The sequence below is a fragment of the Rattus norvegicus genome, chromosome 9 (genome assembly GCF_036323735.1).
Source record: "Rattus norvegicus strain BN/NHsdMcwi chromosome 9, GRCr8, whole genome shotgun sequence".
Taxonomy (NCBI): Eukaryota; Metazoa; Chordata; class Mammalia; order Rodentia; family Muridae; genus Rattus; species Rattus norvegicus.
This window is the reverse complement of record NC_086027.1, coordinates 116,028,999-116,055,456: the sequence shown is the minus strand read 5'-3', so window position 1 is coordinate 116,055,456 and position 26,458 is coordinate 116,028,999. Positions and strand designations below refer to the sequence as shown.

The 26,458-nt window shown below is 42.9% G+C and overlaps 1 protein-coding gene across 4 annotated transcripts in view; it reads right to left on the bottom strand.

Annotated features, from left to right (window-relative positions):
• The window catches only part of L3mbtl4 (L3MBTL histone methyl-lysine binding protein 4), a 452,873-nt gene that overhangs the window by 139,136 nt on the left and 287,279 nt on the right, over nucleotides 1-26,458 (bottom strand). The window lies entirely within an intron of this gene.

Here is a 26,458-nt window from a genome sequence, read left to right as displayed (position 1 = left end):
TGTGGCTGCATGTCTCTGCTTAAGCCTTGTATTTTTTGGGGGAGGATTGATGTTGGGTCTGATGGGGACATTCTTAGGTGGCTAAGGAGACCACAGCCCAGGTGACCTGGGGCTTTTCTTCTTGCTCCTCATTGTCAAGCTGAACCCTTAACTTAGAATGCTGGCTCTCGGTTGAAGAGTTAGCCAGCTCATATGCTCTGGCTGGTCAGAGTCCTTTATTCTTCTGTGTTCATCACCTGGTGCCCCTAAAACCCCTCAAAAAATCTCCAAGCACTTGCTACTGCCAGCTACAGTGTAGCAACTACCAGGGAAAGCGAAGACACAGTAGATCACTTAAGATACCCTCTTGGGAAGGGGGCTTCCTAAGAGGAGTCCTAGGCTCTGAGTCCCCCACAGTGGAGTAAGAGCAAAGCAGGGATAAGTCAGAAGAGTTCTTTGATGGAGAAAACGCGTGCGCGCGCGCGCGCGCGCGCACACACACACACACACACACACACACACACACACACGAACACAAACACCTTGTAAGATAGACAGTCTCACAGTATCACACTGAGATCTGCTGGACCGTAGTTATCACCTCCACACTGTTAGAAAAGGGTATATCTAGAGGCATACATGGCTGAGGGCATCGATGTAGAGACAGTTGGCTTCTTCAGGAAGGCACTTCCTCTTTACTCTCTGTCTACTCATATAACACAAAATAAATCCTTCACGAACATCTGAAAGTTAAAACATGGACCAAAGCAAACTTCCCACTATTTATGGTAGAATGAATTTTCCAGAAGGGTCTTTAAGCATGCTCACTGCGGGAGGACTTTAGTGGCAGGCTCTATTGGAAATTGGCCTCTAGAATTGGGGTGGAATGGCCAGGGCACCAACCTGGCTCGGTGTAGCAAGGTAGACCTGTGTCAGTATCATGGATGGTGTCATGGTGGACTAACAGCTTCTGCTATAGATCGGAGGGTACTAGTCTATTGGCCTATTCATCTTTCAGTTATTGATTATAATAACATATCTTACAGAATAATATAACAAATCCCATAAATGAGTAGCGGCTAGGGACTAAGCACATTAGAGACCAAGACACTCAGATCAGTGAACACAATTCATAATAAAAATAAGAAATATATTTGTTGAGTGTGCTCCACATACTTATTATCACTACGCACACTCAACAGGTTCACACAACCTAAGCAAATTTCCCATTCTCTGTACTTTCTTATGAAGCCCCTAGTTATTAAGTTACCAGTCAGTCCCAGAGTTGGGCAGAGGTGGAAAAATCTCAGAAAGGCATGTTAAGAAGCTGTGGCATAGATCAGATGGCATATGGCACAGATAGGAAATCAGATGGGTAGGGCAGTGGTGAGGGATCTGGGAGGAGTTGGGGTGAGGAAGAATATAATAGTAAAAAATACTATGGGATCCTCAAGGAACCTTTAAAGACTGTGGCACAGTTCTTATGTAGAGACACCGGGGATGCTGATGCAGTGTTGTTCCTGAAAACAGCTCAGTGTCGGAGAACACGGTGAGTGGCCTGAGGTGAAGCACCATTTGCAGCAGAGGAAAACAGTATAGGCCTGTTGGTTGACATGACTGAGAAGCTAAGAAAGTTCTTTCTGCAGAGGAGGACTGGAAGGTCTTATACTAACAACAGAGGTGGAGAAGTTTTGTTCCCTTCTCTCCACACACACAGTAACCTACTACCACTACAATGAGCAGCCACTCAGAATCATAAATGTCCATCTAACACAGACTCCCAATAGAGGCTTTAGGGACCAAAGTCATAAAAAATTATAAATATTTAATGTTTAACTTCCTATCACCTCTTTAAGTGATTCTTGCTATCTGCTGTTGCTCCTCCTCACCCCAGCCCCCTCCCCCCTCTCTGGCTTATTGGAGAGCCATGGAGAAAGATGGCTAACACAGAGCTCTCTCATTCAATATTTCCTTGAACTGGAAGAAGGTCTGTCCTCCTCTCTCCTCTGTCATTAAGCAGTGCACACCACCATTCATCATTTGCCTATGTGCAGATGGAATTCTCTTCTGCTCTGTGTCCACAGTCATGGGAATGTGTGGAAGCATCAACTGGACTGAGAGTTTCTGATTCAACCGTGTGAGGCCTGCAAGGACCTGTATTCTGACCATACAGACTGTGAGGTTCAAAAGAATATATTAGAAGACAAAAGTATACTTTGCAGAGGAAAGGCCCAGAGAAGAATTTAAGATGATACTGATGAAAGAGGAAGAAAGGACAAATGCAATGGGGGAGATTCAGCTTTCGGATGTAGTTGTTTGCATTGTTGTGAGCCTCCAAAGCGAGGTTGGGAATCTGCTGTGACAGTGTGTCTATATTATGGCAGGCGACAGCTCCTACTCTCTGCAGAAAACTAGTTAAGGCTAGCGAGATGGCGTGCTGATGGTGGCCTTTCCTACAGGCATGCAGGGGTGTGTTGAGGACCACATGTGGTGCTGCAGCCTAGCCACATCAAAAAAACAAAAACAATCCTCGAAGAGCTGTCAACCACTTTAGAATTACTTTTCGGTCTTTATACTTAGCTGAATGTTGGGAAAATGTGTCTGTAAAAGGAATAAACCATTCTGTGCTGGCTGGTGTTATGTCAACTTGAATCAAACTGGAATTTATTTGGGAGGAGGGGACCTCAGTTGACAAAATGCCCCCACCAGATTGTGCCATGGGCAAATGTATTGTGTGTATTTTCTTCATTAGTGATTGGTGTGGAAGGAACAGCCCAGTGTTGCATGGTTCCATCCTTGAGAAGGTGATCCTGGGGTATATAAGAATCAGGTCAGAAAATCTGGGGGAGAAAACCAGTAAGCAACACTTTTCCATGGCCTCTGTATCAGCTCCTGCCTCTGGGTTCCTGCCCCGTTTGCATTCCTTCTCTGACTTTGCTCATTGATGATGATGACTACACTGTTTAACCATAAGCTGAACAAACCCATTCAACACCACTTTGCTTTTGGTCAATGGTGTTTCCTCACAGAAGTAGACACCCTAAGTGATGTATGTTGAAACTGCCTTGAATAAGAGCTCTGATATTCAGGATCTAACATAGTGTCTGACTGGTAGTGGAGAGCCCAGGTCACTGCGGGGGGAGACAGCAGCAGATGACAGGCTGAGGAGACCTACATGCAGCAGGTGCCTCTCTGTGAGTGTTGGCTCTTCTGATGGCTCTGACAACTTCTTGTTCCTCCCCAGTTCTCAGAGGAGCCCTTGAGTGCAGGCAAGCAAAGAGACAGCGTGGTCTATTTGGCTGACGCATAGGAAACTGAACCAGTTTAATACCAGGAGCTTCATAGGGACCACTCAGATCCTTTATAGAAAAACCTGCCAATGCCCAATTCTCCAACAGTCTGGCCGATGATGAAAGGATGTAAGCTAGGCAAGCTGAAAGCTGAAAGACAGTTGCAGTAAGCAGGAGATTTTATCCCTCTGGCAGATCCTTTTCACCTCATGAGAAAGAGAAAGTTGCAAGTGCCATTAGCCCTGTACAGTGCCAAGACAACGAGATACTAATGATTACGATAACATATGGTAGATTTGTGTTGAGGAGATGTAAGACTAGATCCTAGAGCCTGAAGTTAAATGGAAAGACAAACTCCGAGTGTTTTCAGAGCAGCGCTCTGAAGGCAGATCTGCCTCTGCCTTCCAGTGAAGTCAGTACGTGGGAGGAAGCCGCTGAGGCAGCTGATGCTGAATCCCTGCATGTGGTGTCTAGCAGGGAGACCCCTCTGCTTCTCTGTCCTTCTTTCCTCATCAAGGATACCTTGTCCCCAGGGCCACTGTCATTCCCCTTGTGTCCAGGAGTCACTCTGATGACAAGAGGTCAGGGGAAATTGCCCAAGCCCCATTCTCAGATTTTACAGGCATGAGGTTCAGCAGCGGCAGCAGCATTAAGTTCTGGCACCCTGACATCTGCGCGTTTGCTGTGTTCTGAAGCTCCGTCAGTCTTGTGGGATGTGCTTTCCCTTATAGGAACATCAGCCTTAGTCTTTGTTTCAGAATGGCCAATTGGCTGCTGTGACTAGAATCTGGGTGCCCTACTGGAATCATGCTGTCTGTGATCCTGCAATCCTCCTGCAACCCTCTTCTATAAACTCAGCCCTTGTCTCCTAAACACGAGTCAAGAAGCACAGATGCATTTCCTTGATGCAACCCTGCCTATTTTCCAGGTGCTTCTGACATGGAGTGACACCCAGTTGTGTCCTTTGCCTACTAACCAAGTTCCCAACAAGCATCCTGGATCCTCTCACACTTCAGTTTGTAAAGCATGGACTTGGTTGACTGTAAGTGCACAGACCTCAGGTTCCGATAATCAAGAATATCACTATATGCCAGCAACATCTGCACGATCATCGTTTCATCTCCAGGCAGCGAAAGTGGTTCCTGTTTTTGACTGTGTTACTTGGCTAAAGATAATAGTCTTGCAATACTCCTTTATGAACTCAACCCTTGTCTCCTAAACTCAAGCCAAGAAGCCAATGAACCATTCCCTGTCAAGTCCTGGAGTTGGGATATTGGGACCTTAGAAGCCATAACTGAGTTATCATGTGGCAGCCTCTGTTTTGGAGTTATAGCCTCAGTGTAGCTAGGAGGGGTTGAGGCACCAGGATCCTAGGTTACCCTACCCCAAATTCTGGGCACCAAGTTCCTTCTTCCCAAATATTTATTTTGCCTTTTATGACAGCATGGAAAAGAAGCACAAGCAGTGCAAATGATGAAAAATGTTAAGCTCTGAGTGCTGCCCTTCAAGGCATAAATAACAACCAAGTAGTCAGCAGAATTGTGGGAAGTGTCAAGTCCTTGACCACATTTCTTCTCATCCCTAGAAGTGAAGTGGCCTGAAATAGGCAGGTAGCTCCCATGAACATGGGAGATGTAGGCATCTGCCCCATCTAGCTCAGAGTCAGGCCTGTGGCTGGGTTTCAAAGAGTTCTGTTTTAAGTGAAAGGAACCCACCTCCACAAGGCCCCTCACAGTGGGGACAGTTGAGGTTACTGGTGATGTGTACAGCTGTGTCTAGGACATAAGGAAGCAATATCTTCCTCTGAAGCTGCTTCCCAGTATGTCCTCATTGCTTTTAAATTAGAAATGCGGTGAACCCTCGCCAGAGCACACCACCTTTGATATGAGTACCCTGTGTTATAAGGCTGATGTGTAAACATCCCTTTTCTCCCTGATACTGATGTCTTTGAAAAATGGAAGCAAAGATAGGATATATATTGAGACACAACGCATTGAAACTATATTGTAACTATAAAAGTCTTCATAAAAAATCTCTAAGAGGTAACATATGACTTAAATTGAGGCTGATTGTACTTTTATGAAGACTAGGAGTACATATGATACACATTTGACTGTAGGCTAGGCAGCGTCATCACTTGATTTTAAATACTAAAAATGTAACAGAATTTTATTGTTCTCACACATCAAGATAGGAAATTACTTCTCTCTCTCTCTCAAGTATACATACACACAAAAATCTTGTGTATTTATGTACACATACATCATATACATATATATCATATCCATATATATATATAGATTCACAGACTTATCTATTTATTTGGAGTCTTGAATCTCAGTCAGTTTTCTTTAAATTCAATAGGTTTAAGAAATATAACACAGCCAGCTTTTACCCACCACATAGGTGTCATTTCAAATACTGGATAATTTACTGCACAAGGAGTAAAAGAAATGTGGTAATTCTAAAAGTTGTGTTACGGGAATTCAAAAGAAATCTAAATATGTATAGGACTTAAGGAGGTGGATGGAAAACTCATGGTTCTTACATTTTACTGTGCACTCCCTGATCTTAAAGAATCATGCAAATGGCCAATTATGAATCCAGAAGAAAGCTACTAATTAAATTTAGCATCTCATCAGTTCATCATGGTGGTACAAGCACAGACTGAAGCATTAGGGAAACTCTATTAAAACCAATCACCATCAAACTTTGGGCAAGTCATTCTCTGTTTCTGATTTTTGTTTGCACGTCTATGGAATAATCATAGTAGCAAGCATTCATGTGGAAAAGTGACTGAGTCCACATACAAGTCTTTGCAGTTATAAGTACAAATGAAACAGTCAAAGGTTTTCATTGTAAGATTCTGTTCTCCTCTGGAAGCTAAAGTGTTGTAGGATTATCTACCGCGTGGTAGAACTATTTTGGGAATTCTGAAAACTTTAGGAGATAGAGAGCAGAAGCTTTTGATTGGCTCACATGATGCAGACTTACATGGTAAGGCTGACTCACATGGTGTTTGGCCGAGGCAAGACCCTTGGGAGGAAGTATAAATCGTACTCGATGGACAGTGATGGGGTGCTTGCATAACCAGCTTTGCAACAGTTCCTTTTAGTGATCTTAAACGCATGGAGAGAACTTCTGGCATCTTCGCTGGTCCTGGTTGCTCCTGCTAACTTGTCCCAATTCAGCGTGAGCCCAGCTGTTTCTGCTGCATCATGCCACCACTGTAGATTTGTGTTTGCTATCCTGACACTACTGAACTGGACTGCTGTTATCCTGACAAATAGAGATTGTAATTGCCCCAAGGAACTATTTCTAAACAAGTCCACACCCTTTGTCCTTTTTGTATCATCGTTTCTCCCCTAACTTTGGACAGTGTGCTAGAAGGGGGATCAAAGTCTTTGAGAACTCTTATTAAGAGTATGTTTTAAAATGTCTAAGCCTACAAGACAGACCATAGCTAGAAGAAGCTCACAGGGAATATGTCCTGGGGAAATCTGTCTTCTCCCAAATACTTCTGGCTTCCACTTCCTCTGGCTTCTGTCTGCAATGTGGTAAGTTATATGTTCTGTATTTCATCCTGAAGTTTTGTACCAGTATAACCCTAGAATCAAAGGAACCAAGAAAACAAAACCAAGGCAGATAGACTGAAATCTCCAAAACTATATCCCAAACAAATTTCTCCTCCTTAGATATCGCTCTGTCAAATATCTGGTAGTTACTGTATTGTTAAGCCCCATGTTGATGCCTCTTTGGTGTTCTATTTCTCTGGTAAATTTCTGACTATCCAGCCACCTATGATGCCACTCACATAGATGAAGATGGACATCCAGATAGGAACCTTATCCATGGGTTCCCATTGGATGTCCACTAACATCTTCTACATAGAGATGACTTAATGTCAGTAGAAATTGGGAGAAAACATTGGCTCTTGTATTAGTTACATTTCTCAAGGCTTCAACCAGAACTGACCTGTCAAAAATAACTTAAAGGAGGATTATTTCAACTCATGGACTCAGAGAATTCAGTCAATCATAGGTAGCTCCAGCATTTCTGAGTCTTTGGAGAGCCATAGCATCACAGTGATAAGGCATGAAGTGGAGAAGCAAAATTCCCCTAATGATATATTTAGCATTAAGGGAATTTACTGAGGATGCCTCCTGGACCATCACCCTTCTTTTAAAAAGAAGTTATTCCACTAGAGAACTCAGAGAACACTGAAATAGCAAAATAGACTCTAAGGACAGACTGTGTTGAGTTTCATTTTTGCTCTAGCACCAATCTTCCAGCTCATGGTTTGCTCATATGTAACATGAAGGCTGGATTCGAGCTCAGTGTGCTAATCTGTGTAGAGGGTCTAGCACAGAATACATTGCACGTGTGCCTCCAGTAAACATAATTGCTTTCCAATGGTAACTCATCTTATGATAACTGCTGCTGGTAAGAGGAATTCAGATTTTATAGTGCAGATGCATCCAAGAAAGAAAGAAATATTCTTCCTTTCCTTTCCACTCTTCTCTGGTGATGTCTTCTCTTGGAGGTCAATTTGACATCCCTGAGAGAAAATCTCAACCAAAGGTTTTCCTCCATCAGATCAGCCTGTGGTCATGCTTGTAAGGCATTTTTTTTCTGATTGTTAATTGATGTAGGTGGTTGGCCCACTATGGGGGGGTGTCATCCCTGGGCACATGTTCTTGGGGTGTGTGAGCACAAGCCAGGGAAAGTCAAGTAGTAGACAAGCTTTTCCATAATCTCTGCTTCAGTTACTGCCTCCAGGTTCCTTCCTTGAATACCGGCCCTGACTTTACTCAGTGATGGTGTGCAGCCTGGGCATTGCAAGATTAAAAACAAACACTTTCCTCCTGAAGTTGCTGTTGGTAGTGGTATTTATCACTGCAACAAAAAGCAACTATGAAGACCATACTATTGGCATTAGAAACAGCTTTACAGTCAGCTTCCGAATCCAGCAATGATATCACCTCTACGTGACAAGAACCCTTTTGCACCTGTTGCCATGGCAACCACCTACACACTCTCGGAGTACACCTCATCTATGCCTGTCATTCATTACCTGGCGTCTACATCATGGCCCAAATAAAAGACTGCGACTACTCAGTCTTACTCCCTTTTTCCTCTTCTCCCCCATCCAATAAAAGATCTCCTGCTGGCCTGGCATGATCTGTCCGAAAACCAGCTGTCTTCTAACTAACATATACCCTTAGACTCAAGTATCGATAATCTCATAGGGCATACTGAGATGGCAAAAGAGACGTTAAGGACAGACTGGATTGAGTTGGGTTTGATGACACCCATTTGCATCTTCATTCCCCTGAGGACCAACGTCCAGTTACATCAAGATGGCCTCCGCTGTCTAATATTGATAGACTTCCCAGCTTTCATCAGTGTGGAGTACATTCTTGCTTGAACGACAGATCTCCTTCAAAGGAATTAGATTTCCTACATGTCAGGAGTCATGGGTTAAAATCAAGAGACCCGCTGTTCAGCACCCCAGCAAACATCAGCTCCCTCAACAAATAGGAAGCACAGACCACAGATGGCACACTTCACATATTTACTCCCACATTACTGAGAGGTCTCATCCCAACGTGAAACTGAGGAATGAGACCTCTGGTGTCTCAACAGCACAGACCTTGTCCTCACCCTCACCTCAGTCTCTTATCAGGGAATCCAAACTCAGTCCACAGTTGGTATCATCTTTCAGCTCCTCTAGCCCTTCTAGAGAGCTGCCTGCAAGGAATGCCCTCTGCCATTTAGAAACAGGGGGCCTTCATCACTTTCTGGCTTCTGTACTTATCCTGATGAAGCAAAAGGGATTTACTGCAGAATGGGAGGACCAGTTGCCCTCCTGACTCCTCAAATAAAAGGCTACCTATCACCATTCAGCCCAGTGGGACCCTGATGTGACTTTTAGAAATATCCACAAGCTTGAATTCAGTCAAGGCTAAAATATGTGCCCAGAAGATGATCTCTTAAAGATGGTGTATATAGAACGAGAGAGACATTAAGTTCATTCTCTATTTGCTTCCTTTTCATGGTAGCTTGGAGCTTAGTCATTTTATTAATGTCTGTCTTTATATCAAAAAGTCAAGTTCAAGATGAACATTTAATTGCTTTAGGAGATACTCTTTAATTGAGGCTGTACCAAAATGTTTTCTGAGTTCTGTCTTAGGTTTTAAGTTTAAGGTACCAGACTGAATACACCTAGAGTAAACAGAGGCACATGGGGGCAAGGTGGGGAGGGGGGAGGGAGACAGAGAGGATGTTCCTCTAAAGCATTTAGTGTATGGTTATGAGAAACTTCAAAGGTGTAAATTAGTCTTAAGGAGGGAGATAGTGTGCTAACTACCCACACTAATGGCCTTTAGAGGATTTACACTGCAATCAGGCTAATGTACTGAATAAGCAATTTGTATAATTTATTCAGGGACATGATCAGATGAATAGAATCCGTGGCTTAAAAATACTCCACCAGAACCCCATCTACACAGGTAACATTAGGCAGGAAATTAGACAAATGAAGTGATTAACATGCTGCATTATGAATCCAATCAAAACAATTATTGCAATGATTTTTGCATTTATTACAAGGAACATTGCTGTTATACTATATACGTTGTTTTCATTGCCTTAATTGTAGTATTTTAGTTTTAAAAAGTATGATCATGTCAAAGTATTTTTTTATAATTAAACTCACAAATGCATTTTTAAATTGGACCACCATAGTTTAAATGATGACTTGTTTCTTTGAAAGTCTTTAAGGTATGTTTGCTCTTTTCCAGTTTTTGTTTATATTTTTATTATGAAGGTGAAAACCTAAAGACAAACTATCACCTATGAAAAGAAACTATGTTTCCAGAACAGTGGTAGAAAGAGAACTTGATAGTTATAGTTATCAAACTCAAAACTGCTTCAAGCATGATTCAATAAAATTACCTATAAATTAAATGTATACATTTTGGCAATGAGCCTCAGGAAATAACCCCTTCTGCTGAAAGACTTTAAATTCCACAGGGCCAAATTTAAAAGAAACTTTTGCTATTGGGAATGCATAAGAACATGTTTGCATATTTGTAGTAAGAACCTCACTTGTGTGTTAAGTTCTAATACAATTATCTTAGCAAACCTCTATGCTAAGACTAGGCATGCTATTTCGGTGCTGGATCAAAGAGCAAGGAAACCAACTTGTCCTTCACCCCCGTGAGATAAGTGTTCTCAAACACTCACACACTCAAGAAAGTTTGCACAAGTCCTGCTGGGCTCCCAACACCTCCACAACCAATCCTGGCAGTCCTGTGCAGTCACAAAAGTTCACCAAAAGCTTACACTGGGATTTCCATGGTAGCACTGACACATCCTTAGCTTGCCCATAGCCAACAAACACAACATACAATCCCATTTGTCCTTATTTGCCCTTGCGTCTCATGCTTCCATGACCTCTATACATTTTTAATTATCCTTAAGATTCTATCATTGTAAAATGAAGGAAAGCCAAGCGGGATGCCACAGAGGAACTTCGAGAGTATTATGCCAGGAGAAACAAGCCAACCTCTGAAGAACTGCATGGTTCTGCTTCTGTGCAGTCTCAGTCTCTGAACGGTGATTGGCAAGAACTGTCTGGAGAGGAAATGTGAACCTGCTTCTCCCAGGGTGAGATCCTGTCATGAGGGAGGGAAAGTTCTGTCTGCATAGGCAGTCAGCAGTCGGCCTCTAGGAGAGAGCGCTATGCTGTGTGCTTAGAGTTTTACTGCCCTGTTTTAACTTCGGTACCTGGTATCTGTCTAGGAAATCATCCATTTCCTCCTGATAAACACCTTCAGCAAAGTGGCTGGGTATAAAATTAACTCAAATAAATCAGTAGCCTTCCTCTACATAAAAGAGAAACAAGCCAAGAAAGAAATTAGGGAAACGACACCCTTCATAATAGTCCCAAATAATATAAAGTACCTCAGTGTGACTTTAATCAAGCAAGTGAAAGATCTGTATGATAAGAACTTCAAGCATCTGAAGAAAGAAATTGAAGAAGATCTCAGAAGATGGAAAGATCTCCCATGCTCATGGATTGGCAGAATTAATATAGTAAAAATGGCCATTTTACCAAAAGTGATCTACAGATTCAATGCAATCCCCATCAAAACTCCAACCAAATTCTTCATAGATTTAGACAGAACAATTTGCAGATTCATCTAGAATAACAAAAAAACAGGAGAGCTAAAACTATCCTCAACAATAAAAGGACTTCTGGGGGAATCACTATCCCTGAACTCAAGCAGTATTATAGAGCAATAGTGATAAAAACTGCATGGTATTGGTACAGAGACAGACAGATACACCAGTGAAATAGAATTGAAGACCCAGAAATGAACCTACACACACATATGGTCACTTGATTTTTCACAAAGGAACCAAAACCATCCAATGGAAAAAAGATAGCTAAAATATTGTAGGATTATCTACCGCGTGGTAGAACTAATTTGGGAATTCTGAAAACTTTAGGAGATAGCGAAGCAGATGTTTTTTGATTGGCTCATGTGATGCAGACTCACATGGTGAGGCTGACTCATGTGGTGTTTGGCTGAAGCAAGACCCTTGGGAGGAAGTATAAATAGTACTTGATGGACAGTGATGGGGTGCTTGCATAGCCAGCTTTGCAACAGTTCCTTTTAGTGATCTCCCATGCTCATGGATTGGCAGGATTAATATAGTAAAAATGGCCATTTTACTAAAAGCAATCTACAGATTCAATGCAATCCCCATCAAAATACAAATCCAGTTCTTCAAAGAGTTAGACAGAACAATTTGCAAATTCATCTGGAATAACAAAAAACCCAGGATAGCTAAAACTATCCTCAACAATAAAAGGACTTCAGGGAGAATCACTATCCCTGAACTCAAGCAGTATTACAGAGCAATAGTGATAAAAACTGCATGGTATTGGTACAGAGACAGACAGATAGACCAATGGAATAGAATTGAAGACCCAGAAATGAACCCACACACCTATGGGCACTTGATTTTTGACAAAGGAGCCAAAACCATCCAATGGAAAAAAGATAGCATTTTCAGCAAATGGTGCTGGTTCAACTGGAGGTCAGCATGTAGAAGAATGCAGATCGATCCGTGCTTATCACCCTGTACAAAGTTTAAGTCCAAGTGGATCAAGAACATCCACATCAAACCAGATACACTCAAACTAATAAAAGAAAAAGTGGGGAAGCATCTCGAACACATGGGCACTGGAGAAAATTTCCTGAACAAAACACCAATGGCTTATGCTCTAAGATCAAGAATCGACAAATGGGATCTCATAAAATTGCAAAGCTTCTGTAAGGCAAAGGACACTGTTGTTAGGACAAAACGGCAACCAACATATTGGGAAAAGATCTTTACCAATCCTACAATTGATAGAGGGCTCATATCCAAAATATACAAAAAACACACGAAGTTAGACTGCAGGGAGACAAGTAACCCTATTAAAAAATGGGGTTCAGAGCTAAACAAAGAATTCACAGCTGAGGAATGCCAAATGGCTAAGAAACACCTAAAGAAATGTTCAACATCTTTAGTCATAAGGGAAAGCAAATCAAAACAACACTGAATTCTACCTCACACCAGTCAGAATGGCTAAGATCAGAAACTCTGGCGACAGTAGATGCTGGCGAGGATGTGGAGAAAGAGGAACACTCCTTCATTTTTGGTGGGATTGCAGACTGGTACAACCATTCTGGAAATCAGTCTGGAGGTTCCTCAGAAAATTGGACATTGAACTACCTGAGGATCCAGCTATACCTCTCTTGGGCATATACCCAAAAGATGCCCCAACATATAACAAAGACACATGCTCTACTATGTTCATAGCAGTCTTATTTATAATAGCTAGAAGCTGGAAAGAACCCAGATGCCCTTCAACAGAGGAATGAACACAGAAAATGTGGTACATCTACACAATGGAATACCTCAGCTATCAAAAACAATGACTTTATGATATTCATAGGCAAATGGATGGAACTGGAAAATATCATCCTAAGTGAGCTAACCCAATCACAGAAAAATACACATGGTATGCACTCATTGATAAGTGGTTATTAGCCCAAATGCTCGAATTAACCTAAATGCACAGAACACATGAAACTCAAGAAGGATGACTAAAATACAAATGCTTCATTCTTTCTTTAAAATGGGAACAAGAATACCCTTGGGAGGGAATAAGGAGGAAAAGTTTAGAACAGAGGCTGAAGGAATGCTAATTCAGAGCCTGCCCCACATGTGGCCCATACATATACAGCCACCAAACTAGATAAAATGGATGAAGCAAAGAAGTGCAGGCTGACAGGAACCAGATGTAGATCTCTCCTGAGAGACACAGCCAGAATATGGCAAACACATAGATGATTGTCAGCAGCAAACCACAGAACTGAGAATGGAACCCCCATTGAAGGATTCAGAGAAAGGACTGAAAGAGTTTGAAGGGGCTTGAGACCCCATATGAACAACAATGCCAACCAACCAGAGCTTTCAGGGACTAAGCCACTGCACAAAGACTGGACATGGACTGACCCTGTGCTCCAACTGCATAGGTAGCAATGAATAGCCTAGTAAGGGCACCAGTGGAAGGGGAAGCCCTTGGTCCTGCCAAGACTTAACCCCCAGTGAAAGTGAATGTTGGGGGTAGGGTGGTAATGGGGGAAGGATGGGGAGGGGAACACCCGGGAGGGGTTTGGGGGATGTTGGCTTGGAAATTGGGAAAGGGAGTAACATTTGAAATGTAAATAAGAAATACCCAAGTTAATAAAGATGGAGGAAAAAAATAATAAATGATAAAAAAAGTTTTACTGCCACTGTAGATATCTGATTAGTTGTTCTTCCTACAAAGGAAAACTGCCCTTGAAAGTTCAATCCGTAAAGGCAGACTCCAGCTAAAGAAGCTGATTGCCAATTGGATTGTTTCTAAATTAGTTAACAATGCCAAAAGGCAAATGTGTCCGAAAATCTAATATGTATGAAGCAGGATTGTCCTTATTAGCAATAAGGGGCAAAAGTGGAATATTTCATTAAATTGTGAAGGGAGATATTTAACAACAGCCTTAGGGGGGAAAATACACTGTGTGGTATTACCCAGTTGGCTTACCAGTGTAAATTCTAATAAGGATAAAGGCCTATTTTCGGAGAAGGCTATTCATATTACGATTTCTGCCACAAATTATTCCAAGTGTTATTTAAGTAAACTATTTGCTTTTAAGAACACATGATTATGTTTTATAAAAGGCCATGAATTTATCCTAAAGTGTGCAAGTATAAAGTACTAATTTGTGCTAACTTTAGGCCTTAAAATGAAAGGAAATCGTATGAACCTTGATTGGTCTAATATCAAATAGGTCACAGTTTCTCAGTATTTCTATGAACCACAGTCTGACTGAAGTTCTTTCTAAACTATCTCATCCCAGTTAACTCTCCCAATATCCCCATAAAGATAGAAGAAAGGTATCTCTCTTTGTTCCCTTTATCGAAAAATAAAGCACTTCCTTGGATAATACGTCCTGATTGCAGTCTCTCCTCTCTCTATTTTTCCCAGTTTTTTCTACTTCCCCTCCCATCTAGATGTACACCCTTTCTGTCTTTCACTAGAAAACAGCCTTCTAAGGGAAAATAGTAAAGTCAAATATATTAAGTTAAGACAAAAACTAATATATCAGACTTGGGCAGAGTAAGTAAAGAGAAGGAAAAGAGCCCAAGAGAGGGCACAGGAAATTGAGACCCTCTCATTCTTTCAGTCAGTCACTCACTCAGGAATCCTACAAAGGCAGTGAACTGGAAGCCATGATATAGATGTAGCTTGGTGGTACAATACTCACTTTGAATTCTTGAGCCCCTGTGTTCAATGCCCAGAGCCTCAGAAAGGACGGAAAGGAAGGAGGAAGAATGGGATGAGGAAGGGTGGGACACCTGTCACTCCAGCACTTGGGAAGCTGAGGCAGGAAGATCTCTGTCAGTTTAAGGCTAGACAGTGCTACATAGTGAGTTTCAGGCAAATCTGGGCTACAGAATTAGATCCTGTCTCTAAAAGAAAGAAAGAGAAAAGGAAGGTCTCCTTTCACTGTACATTTGACAGATGCCAAGGGTTAGCACAGAGGAGGTATGTCAGTTAAGGTCACACAGCTGGGGAATTATACAGACAGAATATAAGTGCTGGCAGTTTGACGCGAGGGACTGGATTTAAAAAATATATCAAAGTACTCAGGAAAATCGTGTTTCCAAATATGTCAGAAAACAGAAATGAAGAAATGCCTGTCGGAAGTGCTTCCCACACAGTAGGTGCATTGTTGCTTCACACATAATAGGTGCATCGTTGCTTTGCAAATAGTAGGTACCTTCATGACTAGGAAGCGATAGTGCTGATGTATTTATTCTTAGATGTCTTGGGCACTGTTGAGAACAATTGGGAACATTAGGACACTCTTAGAGACATTAGGCTGTTTCATGTTTTAAATTTTTTTCATTCTCAAATGTGGAGCCGTCTCAAGAATAGAGCATGTGGGAGAGAGGGGATTCTTTAGAAACAGACACGTTCTCTGCGTGGAGTGAAAGGCAATGTGAAGAACTGGCCATCTGGAAATTTTTTTTTATTGGGAAGTGCCATAATTTATAAACCACAAGGGGGAAAAAAGAGACAGAGAGAAAGCCTTGACTTTCTGCCAGAAACGCTATTTCAAAGCCCCCTGCCAGCGTATTTTAAGGTGGGAACTTATGCATTTCATACACACACATTCTGAGGTTGCATCTGGAAGAGCCCAACAAAACAGTTACACAACATGAGGCTGAACACACTCAAAGTGCTCTGTGTTAGCTGAGTCTAGGATCAGGAGACAGTAAAGCTCCCAACCGCAGTTACTGCAGAATGACACTGTGTGCCTAGCACTGGGTTAGGCGTGTGGTCACACAGTAGGACCAAGACCAACACCGAATGGGACTTTGACTTTGCTGGTGACAAACAAATGCCCTAAAATATAAAAGATGTCACATGTGGTTCCACTTACCCATAATCCCACAACCTGGGAGATTGAGCAAATGGCTCACAAGATAATGGCTATTCTGGAAAAAAAAAAATATATATATATATATGTTCTCTATATAAATGGATTCTGCCTCAAAGAAATAAAAGTAAAACCAACACTAATGGCTGTGAAGAGCTCATTGTGATTCATTGTTATGCATGGTCCATTTCACATGGAAGGGCCTTAAGAACTTTAAAATAGGAAAATATGTGCATGAAACTTTTAATCCAGAACCAAGTTCTGTGAGTATATATCACACCGTGTGCACTGTTTATTTAAACAAAGAAGATCTTGGTGAGGAGGGATGATCATAAAACTGTTTTCATTGCTGCTGCACCCACTCTTTACTTCTGTGCCAAGGAGGGCACAAGGTCAGGTTCCTGAAACAGGACTGAACTTGCCAAGCCTCGAGGAACAGAATACGGGTTCCTGAGGCGGGAAAGTACAGTGGCTTCGGTCTGGAAGGCTGTCCTTGAAGCCCCAGCTGTGAGAGGCCTTGGAAGGTCACAGCAAGGCACAGATGGATGGCCAGAGACAGAAGAAGGACTTGGTGCTGACACCTTCTGGAAAAATAGCCATGAGTTTACTAAATATGGAGGTTCTTAAAGAAAACAATGGCAGAGAAACCCATCGAGTTTAAGGTGAAGATGCAGAAGGCAGAGGGGCTGCACTGGGCTGAGGTACGCATTGTTTCTTACACATTGAAAGGTGGGGAAGACAGGATAATTGAACTCACTCTACAGATGGGCATCCATGATGAGGTGGGGCCTGATGAAGAGTTCAGGGGACCCCAGAGGACACCTGTAGCTAAAATGGATGACACCTGCTCCCTGTTTCAGTCTGCACAGACTGGTAACTGCTCACACGTCATAGATCCAAATATGGTAGCCCCGAAGTCTTTACAAGGATGAGCTAAGCTACTTCTTTAACTCTGTCCAGGTGACAGATTCTGCTGGGCAACGTGATTGCGAACTTCTTGGAAAGGGGTACTCTGAGAGAGCACCCTCCTCTACTCTGTTCATAACCTCCACTGGAAATGTGCTCTCTTTTGGTTGAAGTAGATAGGTGCTCAAAACAGGAGTGTCAGCCGTGGTCTCTGTCTTAGTGATGCTTCTATCGCAGTGAAGATTGTGTAGAGTGGGATCCATAGCAGGGGCCCTGACTGACAGTGCAGCCACAGAGACAAGTCACAGTACAGGGTGTGGACACTTGGGGTTTTCTAGAACTCCCTTCCTCCTCCTACTCCTCTCAACATTTTGACCCCTGACCCTTCTGCTTTTATTTTTTTTTAAGTTCTTCAAGAAATTAACTCCATACAGATGAGTCTATTTGGAGAGTTTAAGTCATAGTTATTACCCCAATGGAGGTAAATCAGCATTCTTTTTGGTTCTGAAAATGGAAGTTTCTTGATGGAAAGGCCACACGGTCTCCACTCTGATAAACAGCCACTCTCTCTCTAGTCACATCTACCTTACGCTTAACACTTGACTCCCGGCAGGAACCTAGCCCAAGACCCTGCCCTGGGGTGTGGGCAGTTGCTGTATTGTTAGTGAAGATGGTTGTCTAAGTTTTTCTCTCTGCTCGATTAATCCTCAGTATATTCTTTGACCTGCATGAGCTTGATAATGCAGTCTCTATGTAAGTGTAACCTATGGGCTTTCGTTTTGTATTTTCTACTCACATATCTGTAATATTCAGTCACCTCCTCAGTCCATAAACATTGGGAACTATGCCACCTTTGTGCCAACCCAGTGTTTTACTTTTATTTACTCTACATTACAAACTGTATAATGAAGTTTATATTTAAAGTGTATTATGCTATCTGAATATTAAATTGTAAAATTCCTAGTAGAGATTGTTAGGACAGCATTCTACTTGTTGCAAACCACTGACATTCTCTAATTTCTTTCCAGTTTTATCTTTTCTGATATGTGTGGATGTATTAAGCAAGCCTGTCTGTAATATAGGTTGACATTGTCACCACCATCGACGCAAGTTTGAATTTCTCATTTCTGAGATCATCAACCTCAAATTCCTTAGCATTACTGACCTCCCTGTGATTGACACAGCAGGTTTCCATGTCCCCCGGTTCTTCTGATAGCTTGAGATGGCCCCAAATCCCCTTCTAAGTAAACCATCCAGTATCATTTAAGGGATATTTTGGAGTCAAGGTCTTTACAGAACTCCATTGCAGGCTGTGCACCTCTTGGTTTAACAAATTTATGTGTGCAAACATACATAGAATGTAGTAGAGCAAGCTCCAGAAAACAAAACATAACCTTTACCTTGCTGGTCTACTTTCTTAAAAATGAGATTATTTCACTGCCTCTCCATACCTGTGTGGTATGTGGTATTGTGTGTATTTGAACACATATGTGTCCATAAGTATGTGTCCATGAATATGTGTGTGCGTTCACACATGTAATAAGGACATGGTTGCTTGTAGGAGTAGTGGGAGGGGCTAGGAAAGTGTTTTACAGTTCCTTCATTGCTGTAGTGTCCATGTCCCTTCTTGCTGCTCTCAAGTCTGTGGGAAGGCAGTCCTTTCCCTTCCCTTCCCCTTATCCTCCTCTCCCCTCTCCTGTCTTCCCCTCCCCTGCCCTCATATCCCTTCTTCTCCCTTCCCCTCCCCTCCTCTCCCCTTCCTGTCTTCTTCCCCTCTCCCCCTTCCCTTCCCTTCCCTTCCCTTCCCTTCCCTTCCCTTCCCTTCCCTTCCCCTCTCCTCTCTCCTCTCTCCTCTCTCCTCTCCTGTCCTCATATTCCTTCTTCTCCCTTCCTTTCCCCTCCCCTTCCCCAATCCCCCTTCCCCTCTACCTCTCCCCCTCTCCCTCTCTCCCCCTCTCCCCCTTTCCCTTCCCTCCCCTTCCCCTCCCCCTCCCTCTTTCCCTCCGCTCCCCTCCCTTGTGTCCTTTCCTGTGTCTCTGACCCTCCATCCATCCATCCATACCTCTCTCCCTCTCTCCCTAACTCGGCAGTGAACAAGAGTCAGATGATTGTCAGCCTGTGTGAGAGGAAAGCAGGGCAGAGGAGAGGAGGATCATGAGAGGAGACTTTGCTTTGGAAAGAAGAACCAGAGAGTTCTGTTTTCTAAAACAGAAAAGAAATATCGCTTAAGAAAACTCTCCAAAAATTGACTGAGCTGGCATTAGCCTAGCTGTGAATTCATTCAAGACCCCCCCCAAAAAAAACCATCATCGAATTGTGCACTTTAAATGTGTGAATCACGTGAGACATACAGCAGTAAAACTGTGTTAATCAACGTGAACTGGGGCCGCACAAAACCAGCAACATTGTTTCCTAATGTGCTAGTCCATAAGCCAATCTCACACATGGCAAACCTGTCCTGCTAAAAGCTCAGTTCCCAAACCACTTATGTACTGAACTTCTTCAGCAGATGGCCTCTCACTGACACCAGGGCTAAAGAATCCATAAAAGGAAGCTGCAACCTTCAGGATGACAGGAAGTGCTCACTGCAAGGTCCGCTGCTCAGTTTCTCTGAATAGAGAGCACCTGTTCATTTTATGTAACCCCTTGGGCATATCTTATTCATTGATTGAGGTATAAAAATCATATATACTTAATATGTTAATATGATACTGTGAAACAGGTAGAATAGCTAAACTGGGCTAATTAGCGTTCATGCTTATTTACTTACTGACTATGCTTACATTTTACCCTAAGAATAATTAAAGCTTACCTTCTTAGAAATGTTCACAGTGTAGTCAGAGACAGCCCCTGTTCCTGCTTTAAAAGTCCCACATGAAGACCCAGCTGCACAACTGTCACATATGTGCAGACAGCTTAGATCAGTCACATGTATGCTTTCTGGTTGACCCTATAGGCTTAGGTTAGTTGATTCTATAGGTTTTCATGTGGTTTCTTTGACCCCTCTGCCTCCTTTGATCCTTCCTTCCTCTCTCCCACAGGATTCCCCGAGCTCCACCTAATGCTTGTGTGGATCTCTGTATCTGTTTCCATTTCTACTGCCTGCCTTTGGATCCCCTTCCTCTGACTGGGCTGCCTTGTCTAGCCTCCATAGAAAATGTGCCCATTCTTTCTGCAGCTTGATATGCCAACATGGGTTGATATCCATGGGAGGTCTCCCTTTCCCAGAGGAGAAGGGGAAAGGGGGTCCATGAGGGAGAGGGAGGTGAGAGGGAGGGACTGGGAGGACAGGAGGGCGGGGAAGCTGTGATCTGGATATAAAGTAAACAGAAAAGAGCAGCAAGTGTTCTTAACCTCCGAACAGTCTTTCCAGCCCCTGGCAGTCATCTCTTCACCGAAATGATCCACAGCCTGACTGATATGTCCACCTTTTGCCTATGTCTAGCACCCAGAAAACTCCATTCCACAAGCAAGCATTCTGTGAATCGCATTCTGTTTATAAAAGTTCATCGGTTTCGATTTTTCATCTAAGTGAGAGAATGCAGGTGTGTCCCGAACTCATTTTAATGGAGGGAAAATGCCATTTAACTAGTGTAGGTACTTGCTTGCTTTACAGGGTTAATATCTAAATTCCTTGACTTTTGCCAACACACACACACACACACACACACACACACACACACACACACACACGAACTTTGTTTACTCTCAAAGAGTCCGATCTGCTTCTGAACTAATGCTACCCCCTCTTTCCAAAGGGCTTTGCTTCTAATCGTCATTTTTGTGATAACTGGAGAACCCCAGTTTCTCTGTAGCTCTGGAAGCAGCCATTATGGGTTTAGGGTCTTTACAACGTGTGGGTGCGCCTGCAGCCTGAGACATAGCACAGGCTGTGCGTACTCTCTGACCACACACGCGCCTATCCAGATCACACACTGCACCTTAGTCCTGCTCTGCACACCGATCTGCTGAATAATGGAACTTTGAATGATGCTTCTTCATGCTATATGGGTCAAAGCGAGAAAATCCCTATTTTTCCCCTTGAATTTTGAGCTGTATTTTAAAAGACAATAAAAGTATAGGTTAAAATTAAAACCTGGCAAGTATAAGCTATTTGCCATTCAGAAGCTTATAGGTGGAGGGGGGGTGGCTGGTGTACCTTAGATATCACAGATACAGTTTTAGAAAAAGAAATTGCTTTCTAGACAGGAATACTCTTCTCAATGAAATTCAGATTTAAATTAATGAGAGGTAATCTTTGAGATTCATGACTGACAGGATAGCTCCTTTTTAGATAGTTGTGCATTTAGAAATAATCAGGTTATATAGCAAATTAGGAGGAGACAGTATCTCGGCAGTGTTTGGAAATTCGCATCGTAAAGTGATGAATTTTTCCATTAGTGTTAATGAGCTGTGCCTGGTTAACTCCCCCAGCATATCAGCAGAGCAGAGCTCACGTCCTCTGTCTCTCAGAGTTAATTCAATTTGTTTGTATACTGATCCTCCACACGCTATTCTGCAAAAAGCCATTTCAGGAGTGATTAGTTCACGGGCACATGCTTTATAGAACTAGATATGTGATATCAGAAGCAAGGCAATGGACAGAGTCTTGGGAGAAATAAAACGATGTGTGCATGGTTCGTGCACAGCTGAGTATTGGCTGCTGAGTGCTGAAGGCTGAAATACTCATTCCAGGAGATGAGAATCGCTGTCTTTCTTCCGGAAACCGAGAAGACAACAAAGACTCAAAGAGAAAGCATATTCAAAACAGTTTTGGAGAGCAATGTTGTGTAACCGCAAACCCGGTAAAGGTTTGACACATCAAAGCAAACATGTACCACTGTGTCACACAGGTGGTTGAAAGGGCAGGGGAGGGAGGAGCAGAGAAAATCTCAAACCCATCACTTCACAAATGCTGGATGAACCACAGTAGAGAATAACCCAACAGCAGCCTCAACTTGCTCCTCCTGCTTCTGGAACAAATGGGGCTAGAGAGGAGAGGGGATGGTGTTTGATTCACCTGCTTGAAGATTAATGAACCCTTGCCCTCCTGGCTCCCATCCCTGGGCTGGTTTGCTTGCTACTAAAGAGCAGTCCTGTGACTGCGTGAGTCTATGGCTATGATCGTTTCCACAAAAGCTGGACGAGGCAATGGCGAGTCTGCAAACAAATGGCTCTGGTGTGCATTAACCCTTCCTCTAGGAGACACCCTCAGATCAGATTGGTCCTCTGCAATGTTACAGCCCCGGGGCAGCTAAATGGAGGGCAGGGCCAAGTTTTAATGACACTCTCTTCTCTCATTCCCTCTCTTCCGTGTCTCCCAAAAGTATTACTTTATTACCTGTAGGGTATGCTACAGGCAACTAACTCTATGCACACAGATATCATATACACATATTATATACTATTATTATTAATATACTATAATATTGTATTAATAAATAATACTATCTAATATAATTATTTAACATCAATTATTAACATGCTATTATGTTATTAAATATTAATATAGTATATTTAAAACATGTATATACTATTGTGTATATAACATTTGTACTGTGTATATATGCTATATATTTCATATAGGATATGTATTACATATACATATATATTTCATATACCTAATATACATATACATCTGTACATATGCATATATAATATACATATAATATGTAGAACTATGTAATACATACTGTATAATATATAGCATATAATTATCAGATGTTTATCATATAATTATATATATGTCTGTATTTGTCAGGCTCTGACAGAGCCTCTCAGGAGACAGCTATATCAGGATCCTGTCAGCATGCACTTCTTAGCATCTGCAGTAGTGTCTGGGTTTGATGTCTGAATATGGGATGGATCCCCAGGTGGGGCAGTCTCTGGATGGCCTTTCCTTCGGTCTCTGCTCCGCTCTTTGTCTCTGTATTTCCTACTGTGAGTATTTTGTTCCCCATTTTAAGAAGAAATGAAGCCTACATGCTTTGGTCTTCCTCCTTCTTAACAATGCATGTGGTTAGATTCAGGTATCAGTGTGACTTCACCACCCCTAGTTCTGAAACCCCAGCGCTCTTCTGCATTTTACTGACACTTGTTCTCTACTCACAGTTTGAAGAGGTATGAAAGCACCTTATGTCTCCCTTTTTCTTAATTTAACGTATTTCACTTTGTTGGGTGTTGTACCTAATTGTCAACCCTCTCTTTCCTACTTCCAATTTCTCCCAGGCATGGGCACCAGTTGGATACAATCCCACTTGCGCTGTCCAGTGCTGAAATGGACCCTGCAAGGGAGGAGTAGCTAGGGAGTGAGTGCAGACCTGATTCCGCCTCACAGATACAGAGGGCAACAGTTAGATGCTCAGAAATCATGCTTTGGTTGTGTTGCAAAGGGCAGGGCTGCTTCTTCAGTTGAGGGGCTGTGACAGCATGTCTAGTGATGGAGGACACACACTGACACTCAATCTGTGTCTGGACGGGGCACAATGGCTTTATAAGTCTCCTTAATATTTTAAGGAAGAATACAAAGCCACCGTGATGTTCTTGAAGCAACATTGGGGTTGTTGCTCTTATGCTTGTGAGAAAAAAAATCAACCGGGGGAGGGGGCTACCAGGAGAGTCACCGAGAAAGGATGGGGGAGAAGAATGATGACTATGTAGGTAAACAGACAAACCTGAGACAGAATCGTAGAAATAGAGTCTGCTGAGGACACTGAACGTCTGTCCCAGGTAAAGAGGAAGGAAGGGTTGACGATGATCTGTCACTTCCAAGTGGGGTCCTTGACTGCTCCACCCACTGAAACTTGGAGGAGGCATGAGATCAGTTTCAAGCGTAATAAGCTAGGCAGTCATCCAAAGGAGATGTATGGTTCTGCTCAGGAGAAATCAAGGCTAGGGGCACTACCAGAAGCCATGAGCATTTAGATGGCAGCCATGGCAACAAATGAGATGGAAGTGTCCACAGGAGGATGTGTGCATGAGCTCAAGAGAAGAGGTTTTCAGTCCCCTTTGCACAGTAGGAGCAACAGAAAATTTTGTAATCCCCACGCATGCCTGGGCCTCACCCTGGGAGGCAGCTCAGGCCTAGGAGTTTGTTCATAATTATCTGGGGGTCCCATCAACACCAGGATGAAAAAACTGAGGGGACAGAGAGAGATAAGTCCCAGGGGGGGGGCCCTAGGAAGAGCATCTGCTACAGAGACTTGTGAGTTGATTACCAGGAAGATAGAAGGGCAGCTGGGGGTAAAGTCAAGGAGGGCCAGAAAGTTCACTGGCTTGATACCAACAAGAGACTGGCAGCAACAGTACTGCAGAGTATGGGACATGTAAGTGTGCTGGGGTACCACAAAGCCAGCAACAGGAAGGTGACCTTGTGGTGTGATGGGTGTGACCTTTGGCACTGAGGCCAGAGTCATGTGACAAGTGACTAAGGAGGTAAGCAGGGCAGGTGGAGGCTACCTACCCCTCAGCACATCTGTGGTATGGAGGCAGGTAAAGGACACAGAGAAGTTACAGAAGAGAATGGTGTGTGAGGGAAAAGATACTTGTCTTACCTTGAGGGGTGGGTTTGTGCAAGCTTGTGATTGTTGTGTGCACACCATATAAGGTCCAGCCCTGGTGCATGTTTGTGTTGTTTATGAAAATTAAAAGCTAATACACGTGTAACCATCATTCTGGCTAGAAACAAACAACAAAAATGCCAGCTTTGCAAACGTTCTCTGTATCCTCACCAACACAGTATCTTCCATTTGTAATTTCTATTGTTGCCACTTTACTGTGCATAGGAGACACTACTTAGTCACACTGAGTGCATTTCTGGAGGACTACCTTCCTTATGGTTATAGATCCTTGTATGTTGCAACACTGAGTGCCAGTTTATGAATTTCACTGCTGTATGACTTTCCTTTGGGTAAATACACTTAGATCTGGCATGAAAGACACCAGAAACAGGAAGAGAGATGGGGACCTTAAGATGGATGAATTTAGCTGGGTAGTGATGGCAGACACCTTTAATCCCAGCACTTGTGAGGCAGAGGGAGGTGAATCTCTGAGTTTGAGGCCAGCCAGCTCTATGGAGTGAATTCCAGGACAGTCAGGAACACAGACAGAGGAACCCTGTCTCCAAACTAAATATGCACAACAACAAAGATGGGTGGGCTTACAGGAAACTGACGGTCAGGGGCAAAGGTGCCAACCAACCATGAAGAAGAGCACTGTTTGTTCTTCTCAGGGAAAGACCCCTGACTGCATGGTAGGGTTTTCAGTAAAGTAGGCACTGCATTTAGATTGGAGAAGAACAGAGCATGAAGAGAAGTGGGCAGTATCTGAAAGACCACAAATAGGTATTTGATGAAGAAATACTTCCCTCAAAAAGTTCAAAGGCTCTCAGAAAGTGTGAGAGAGGACTCTGATCCTGACAGCAGTGTCTGAGGTTGGCCCCGCCCTCTGGCAGCTGTGACTGTGGGAGAAGATGGTGTCTCTATGTAATGAAAAAAAACCAGTGAGTGGTCTTAGGACATTCAGCCCACTTGTGTTCTCTGCCATTCACTAGTTACCATCAAGGACTAATCAGCCTGATCTTAGGTCCCTGTCTGTAAAAAGGAGGTGGTACCAACTGTAAAATGTTGGCTGTAACAAGCAAGCAGAACAAAGTATTTCAAAATTTTATTACAAGAGAAACTCAATATTTGAATTGTTACTGTGGGGAACTGCCTTGCTCACTAGCATATTAGCCACAAGGGCTAAGGATGTAGTCTACTCCCCTAGTATAAATGGGCCCTTGAGTTCACACCACAGGACTGGAAACCAGCAACCAACCAACCAATCTGGGTGTGATGGGACACACCTATAACCCCAGCACCAGCATGCTGGGGACAGAGGCAGGGGCTGAGAGAAAGTTCTATTCAGGGCTACCTGGTAAGACTTTGTGGCTGGCAAACAAACAAAATACTCTAAGTAAAAGCACCAGATGCTTTTTTTTTCATGTCCCTCTCTGAAATTAGCAAAACATCCTAAGTGAACCCAGAGAAGGGAAGTTTAATATTATGTACTGACATCAGGAGAAAGCAAAGTGAGCCTTCAGACCCCCCCCCCCAAAGCGTGCCTGAAAAATGTGGCAGTCAGCTTGGAGCATGAAGGCTTGTGATGCAGAAGACAATGTGGCTTAACAAGTTGATGCATGTTCTCAGATGCTGGACAAGGAAGGGGTGAAGGTCCACACCAGAACAGGCT